We start from the raw sequence: 7638 nt of genomic DNA, 5'->3' as shown, positions 1-7638 counted from the left end.
GATGAGGATTACTTTTAATAAGTTAAGGCAGACAAAAAATTAGAAATCACCATAAAGGAGAAACATTTTATGTCAATGAGCATTTCCTTTTGAATGGATTGCAGAATGTTTTATAGAATTTTTTAATAAACCAAATTTTGTCCACTAATTATAGATTTACAGGTTCATGGACATGTCTCCAGAAAAAGAATTAGAGGCCTCTAACCTCTGAATACTAAGAAAGAAAAGTTTAAAAAAAAAATCACAGGGGAGATTTTACCTCACTTCAGAGAGTATGTGCTCAGCATGCATGAGACCCTCAGTTCAGACACCAGTAACTCCATTTAAAGACTTTTTTTTTCAAGAAATGGAGAATTAAATCAAAAAGATGGAGGAATACAGAATTTTTTTAGAGACTCAACTCAGATTTAAGATGGGGAAAAAACAACCATTTCTCATAGGAAATCTTGAGAACTATGTAAACCGGATCTGAGTTGTCTAATCTTTTACCATTATTCATGAATTCATATTACCAAGTCTTAAAACTGCCTGATAACCAACAGTGGTGATACTGATCATAACAGCTGCCAACATGAATCGAGCTCCGGCTAGGACTGCTCTGTTCTGACATCTCTGCCCCTGAGGCCTCACCAGGCTGAGAGCAGTAAATTTTGTCATTCATGAGCATCTCGTGTAAGTCCTCCCTTTGTGCTCCTCACTCTCCCCTCACCAGCACCTCTGAGGGAAGCACTGTTATCATCTTCCCCACCCGCAGATAAGGCCACTGAGGCACAGAGACTAAACCTGGTCCAGGTCACATCGGCATTAAAGGACATCTATATTTCTGCTGTTTTACTATTGACAAAGGAATCTGAGATATCAATTCAAGGGAGACTGTTAAATAATCAAGTCTGTCAGGTCTTCACCTCAAAGAGCAGATACTATAGATTCCTGATGTAGGATGAGGCTGCCGCCACAAACTGACTCAGCTTGAAATTAATATCCAAGATGAAGCAGCAGATACACGTAAATATTCATGATTGTCAACTCCACTCACGGGTCTGGGCCCTTCACTGCCTGAACGGGGGTGAAATCCCCACCCCTGTCAGGGATGGAAGCGCGGCTCTTCCCAGTCTCACCCAGGCTTCACGGGCTGTTTCCCCCCACAGGCTGTCCTCAACGATTAAAAATCTCTCAAGATTTTTACACCATGCAAAACTGAAAGACATTTTTGCAGATGGAGCACTTTCTCAGGCTTAAACCTTTTTTGCCTACACTCAGCAAGGGGCAAATTAACACATGACTCTGCAAAGTCTCTGAGCCTCACCACTCACAGGAGTAGAATGGCCTCAGCACAAGATGACTCTTCACGGATGAGAACAAAATAAAGCCGCCCCCAACCACAGGCACTCCCAGAGACAGCGCTCAGCAGTCTTCTGCACACTCATGGTTGTGCAGCCCTCACCACCATCTATTTCCAGAACACTTCATCACCCCAGAAGAACACCCCTGTCACTAGCAGTCACTTCCCAACCCCCCTCCACCCAGCCCCTTGCAACCATCACCTGCTCTCTGCCTCTGCATGTGCCTTTTCTGGGCATTTCAGATCACTGAAATCAACAATATGTGGCCGTTTGTTTCTGGTTCCTTTCACTTAACGTGCTGTTATCAAGGCTCGTCCATGTTGAAGTGGTATCAGCATCTCTTTTTTTTTGTTTTTTGAAAATGTTAAAGTTTATTAGAAGGTGGTATATACTATCAAAGGGAAAAGGGCGGGTTGAGCAGTCAGGGTGGACTTCCCAGAGCAGGTGGCCTTTTTCATATTCCCTTTTATTTATTTTTTCTTTTTTATTCACTCTTACGTCTGAATAATGTTCCAGTACATAGAGATACTACATTCTGTTCATCCACTCAGCAGCAATGTATGGACGAGGTCCAGAAGAATGATTGTAAGAGGTGACTAGGCAGGGATGCCATTTAAACAAAGGGCAAGATATGCTTTCAAAAAAAAAAAAAGGCAACAAACAGAGGCACAAAGAAATTCAGCACATTTCTGAGAAAGTGCATGCTTGCTTCAGCATGACTGCCGTGCACGGCTGGGGGGGGAGAGTGACAGGAGACACAATGAGGGAGTCACCTGAGAATATTCCCCACTGCAAGCAGCTCAGCCAATTCTCCTCCCTCATCCTGTATTTTAAAGCCATTTTTGCTCGGTTTTCTCTTATATCAAGTAACAGTACTTTAGTTAAACATCTGATCATCTGCATCTGATCACCTTACCTCCAAGCCACAGAAAGTCATTCACTGACTGGAGCAGCTCCAAGACATAACGGTGATGGACCAGGGAGTCCTGCAGCACCCCGGCCTGCAGGCACAAACCCCCACATGTTCCATGGTGATGTCCGGAAAGTAAAATGCATGGAAATATCTCACTGCTGTTGCACTATATCTGCCCCCAAATTGCCCCAAAATCATGCTGGCAAAGCACTACTCAGCCCTCTCACTACAAAAAAAAATAAATAAATAAATAAATAAAAAATAAAAAGAGAGAGAGAGACAACAGAAAAGAAAAGAATAAAGCTAAGAAGGCAAATTTAGGGTCTTCCATTGAAAACCAGCAACCATCACTGCCAGTATCTCAGCTGGAATTGTCCTGACTTCAAAAACCACTGCGCAGTTACTTTTGAATCATGAAAGGCCAATATGTATTCCACGTAGATTATATTACAGTAGGATTTTTCTTTTCGAAATTTCCAGTTGCAACATTAACACAAGAAAGTTTATGTTTCAGCTTAAAAAAAAATCAATTATCTTCCACTTTCTTAATTTTGAACCTATTATTATTTTATAAAGGGAGCTATGCTGCAGATTATAAACCAACTGTTTGGCTTCTGCAAACAAGACCTTTATGACTTCACTATTTCAGAACAAGCTTCAATTATGCTTTGAGAAGTGGGGCCTGGGGCACTCACTAACAGCTCTTTAAATACTGACAAGGATGTGCTATTAAGTAATGCAAAGGCTCTAACTCTACATTAACTCAGAAACCAAAGAAACTACACCAAAGCCTTACTTTATCATTTTTAAATTTTCCTACTCTTTTGAATATTAAATTTCTTAAAAGATAAGATTTTTTTTTAAAAAGAAAGCAGCTGTATTAAATTTCCTCTCACCAAGAAAGCAATCTTTATCAAGAATAAATACCCCTATGGAAATCCAAAACACGGGACGTTTCTAGCTAAGTGAACATGCAGATCTCAACACAAGCCTAAATCCTATCAGATGTCACTCGAACGAGCTCAACAAAGTCCTGGGTTACCCTGGAACTTAGCTCTTCTGTTCCAAATGTTGGCTGAGCTAAGATCATCACACAAGGCAGGGAAGAAGAGAAAAGTCCACCTGGCTGCATCTGTTTTCTTCCAGCCACAAGGTGCCGCTAGGGCGTCCCCGCTAATAAGACCTCCCCATAAGGAAATCCGGCATCCACACTGTCCCTGCCATCCCCAAGCAGCCCCGACGCCCCTCTCCCACTGGTGGCCTCCCAGCCTGTGAATGGTCTTCTAATGACCCTCCCAGTTGGTGGCATCCTCCCCCCTTCCCTACTACACACACGTGCGCGCATGCACATACACACAAACACACACACACACACACACACACACACACACACACACACACGGAGCCAGTACAGCCTTCCCAAAGCAAAAATTTGATTCCATCACCCCCACTTCAAACCCTTCAGAGGCTCCCTGGTAGAGTTCTAGTCCCACCCCCGACCCAGCTTGCCCAGCCTCAGTTCAGTACCCAGGTCCCCAGTGACCTCAGGCACCCCCTGACATGCTGCTAATTCCCACTTGCCTCCAGGCTCATTTTGACTGTTTGTCAAGGAATCCTTCCTTCCCTCGAACCTCCGCACTTTGGGTTAGGTGCCCCTGCTGTGTTCCTAGAACTTTCTATGCTAAGACAACTTCTGACACTGCTAAGCTCTCAAGAAGCAAGTACATTTTGCTTACTACTGTGAGTCCAACCTCTCTCCCCTAGACACTCAGAATTGCATGTGTTATGAATAAATGAATGAAGGGTTGGGGCTCAAAGGGACAGGCAGAGCTGCTCTCGCCCACCCCGACCCCTTCTTTCTGTAGAACATCAGAAGCAAAACAAGGAGTAACTCTCCTGAGGGTCACTTTCTGCTGACACCCTTCACTGCCTCTTCTGTGTCAGTTCTAGTAAAAAAACCCAAGCTCCTCCAAAGCCCTCCATCCCTAGGCCCTCTCCAGTGTCCTCCCAAGCAGGGGCACGCTCCACCCTGGACCACACAGGGCACTCTCCCCGAGTCCCCACCCCACAAGCCTCCAAGCCTCTACCCGGGCTGCTCCTGCCACCTGAGTCACCCTCTTGATTCCTTTCCCTGGCTGACTCTTACTCTGTCCTCAGAACTGAATGTAGAGCCCACTTCTCCCAGGAAGTCCTCTCTGATGATGTCCTTTAGCTCTTGGCTGGGCTCCCTCTACAGCAGGACTGCTTGGCGACCAACTGGTGTTTGTCCACCTGCTCCTCTGAGACCGTGACCTCTTGGAGGCCACATGGGAAAAAGGAGTGAGATGACAAGAGGGGTGGGAAGAGCAAAAAGCAAAATCACAGCCCAAGTCCCAAATTCAAGGATTCTGTCTCAGAAGAAAAGAATAAAATGTTTAATACGTATGTCATTTGGCTATGATTTTTGTGGCTCATGGAAAGCAAGAGCTTGGTGTTCTAGTCTAAAATCCAAGTTACATGTGAAGAAATGTATATATTCGTATCCAAAGGAAACCAGAGCTGCTCAACAACAGTTTGCAGTTAAAATCCAAAGGAAATTGGATAAAGGCAATCTCTCCCTCTCTCTCTCTTTTTTTTTTTTTTTTTGTATCATATAGTTGTAGAAGTATTTGTATAACTAAGTGATGGCTACAGCCCATGATTCTGCACTGGAGTGTTAGGGGCTGAGGAAGCCCAGATTACATGCACTGTGTAAATGCAATCACACCATCACACTGACAGGCGCCCTAGTGGCTGAGCTGAAGTTCCAAAGCAGACAAACTTACGTTGCAAGACAGCTCTCATTAGAAATTAAGAAATGCAATGTTCTGTACTCAATTACATACGTTATATGGGCCATTAAGCGATAGTGCATCTTGTCTAATGAAACCCCAAAATAAATTGTTAACGTCGATTTTCTCCATCTGACCCTTATTTGCTAACTTTGGATATCAAACCCTCACTCCATACGGAAAGCTCAGACCTACGCTGCAGCAAGTTACATCCCGTGGAAGAAAGCCGATCAAGGGAGAACTGGAGAGTTTCCCTTCAGAAGCTGTTAAGTCTGGTTTTGCACCCGTACGTCATTTGCAACCACGTCATCGACAAAGGAGTAAGACCTTACCTCTGTTGGGAGAAAAGCACTGCGGTGCTTCCGAACCATCAAAGAACACTGAGCTTTGTGAAACAGTCCTGAGGCACTTAAATCGTACTTTTTCTGAAAGGCTCCAAAACTGACCCAATTCACCATTCCAGGTACAACAGGGAGGTACCGGAATTAGTAGAGAGAACATGCCCTTGAAGACTGACAAGGCCCTGCTTGAATCCTGCTACAGCATTTACTAGCCACTAAACGGACCAATTCCTTGACCCCTCTGAGAAGGCTTCCCAATCTGCAAAAGGGGGCTGCCACCGCCCACCTGGGAGGCATGGATGTGAATGCAACACGCAAGTAGGGTGGCCGACTGGTACCTGACACGGGGCCTGGTTAGTTTCCCTCCGCTGCCCTTCTCCCCCTTTAAACTTGCACTGTTCCCCCTGGTAAGGGTCAAGCCCCCAGACCAGACTGCCCGATTCTTCTGTGTATCCCCGGATACATGACTTACCCTTAGGAGGCCAGAAAAAGAACCATCTCCTCCCCAGTCACCATCAATGTTCTTAAGAGTCTGGGTTTTTTCAACTCTACTTTGCAGGGAGACTATTCCAGAACTGTCCAACCACCATTCTCCACTTTGGCTCCTCTCCCAGCGCCCATCCCTTCTCACCTCAAATCTTCTGTCTGCTGGCCTTTTGTTTATGGGAAAGAGTCCGCTAGGGTGGGGACTCCCTAGGCCTCCGTCCCTCCCTCACAGGTGAGTATGACTACTTTATACCCACTCCTTACTCTGACTCCAGCTTCTGAGGAGATTCCCCTCCCGGACACTGCAGCCACTGCATCATCCCAAGATGCACAATCGTGGCCACAATCCTCCCTTCAGATTTCTTCCTGTGTGGCCCTGCCCACCCCCAAGACCCTTAAGGATAAATGCCATTGCTCTGAAAATCCCAAACGCCACTGACTGACACACCAAAGCTGCATGATCTGGGTTTTCCTCCAACACAGGCACAGCTCTGCCCCCACTCAGCCTCAGTCTGCACCTTTCGAGATGAGCTCATCCACCTGCATGGCTGTGAACACCAGCTAAGAATGACGACTCCCAACATGAATCTGTAGTCCGGCTCCTTCACCTGAGCCCCAGGGCCATAGACCTGAGAGCCTCTTTGAAGTCCTAACTTGGATGACAAATGGAATCTTAAAAATGCCTCATGTCCACCATTTACTCTAGAGTTCGATTCCTGGCAGGTACCTCCCAGGCTCCCGATTTTAGTAACAGACCCAGAACCCACCTAGGTGTTTGAGGTCACATTCAATTTCCCCTGTTCCCTCCCCCGGCCCTGGCCTGGAATCAGTCTTGTCATTTCTATTGCTAAGCCAGTCCCAAGTCTGGTTCTGCAAGGACCACGGATGGAACCCCACAAGCTCACAGCAAGGTGCACTGAGTCACAATCCTCTGAAGAGAGCTCCCTGGAGGGGGTGGCATCTCCTGCCACTGGTCACCTCAGAAGGCATTGGATTCTCACAAAGGAGGACCAGGAGAAGGGACTCAAGTTTCTCCCGTGGTCTGAACTTTGAAGGGCCCGAGGTTTGGGGAGTTCCTAGTTAGCAGACACACCTGCCAGTGAGCAGATGAGGATGGGGGAACCCAGGCAAGGCTGTTCTCACTCCAACCCCTGGGCTCTCGGGAGCCACGGGAAAGGCCTGTGTCCAGGGCACAGCCCGGCCATCACAGATCCCAGCCCGCATTTGCCAACCCAGATAGCCTAGACTCCTACTTGTGACTCTTACTTCTGTTCTGTTCCCCCCCAGAATGTGATGGACTTTTTCAGAAAGTCTGGCCTGTCTCAAGCGAGACCAAGTCAGTGAAGGATGAGGTGTCCATATTTGGACTAGAGCATGAAAGGAGAAACAAGGCTTCATGATCAGCATGACGGTGGTGGCCAAACCCTTCCCCCGGGTGAGATGAACCAGAGTGTGGGTGAGAATGCAAGGTCCCTTCACGGCTCACTGGGATGTTGGAGACTCACTACCGCAAACTAACAACACGGCTGTCAGTGGTGGACGTCAGCTGTAACAGACACGGGGTCAGCTATTTACTGCCAACATGGGTTAATAGTAAAGGCAGGGGCAGGGAGGCCTGCATGGCTGCTGAGGCAAGCCACAGACCCGGCTCTGAATGCCCACTGGCTGGAGCAGAGAGGAAGCTATGGTCCCCTTTAGCGGTCCCTGTGTCCACCAGATCCAAGTGAGCCAGCTACTTAGGAGAA

This window comes from Camelus bactrianus, chromosome 35, assembly GCF_048773025.1.
Source record: "Camelus bactrianus isolate YW-2024 breed Bactrian camel chromosome 35, ASM4877302v1, whole genome shotgun sequence".
Taxonomy (NCBI): domain Eukaryota; kingdom Metazoa; phylum Chordata; class Mammalia; order Artiodactyla; family Camelidae; genus Camelus; species Camelus bactrianus.
This window is presented reverse-complemented; position numbering follows the sequence as displayed.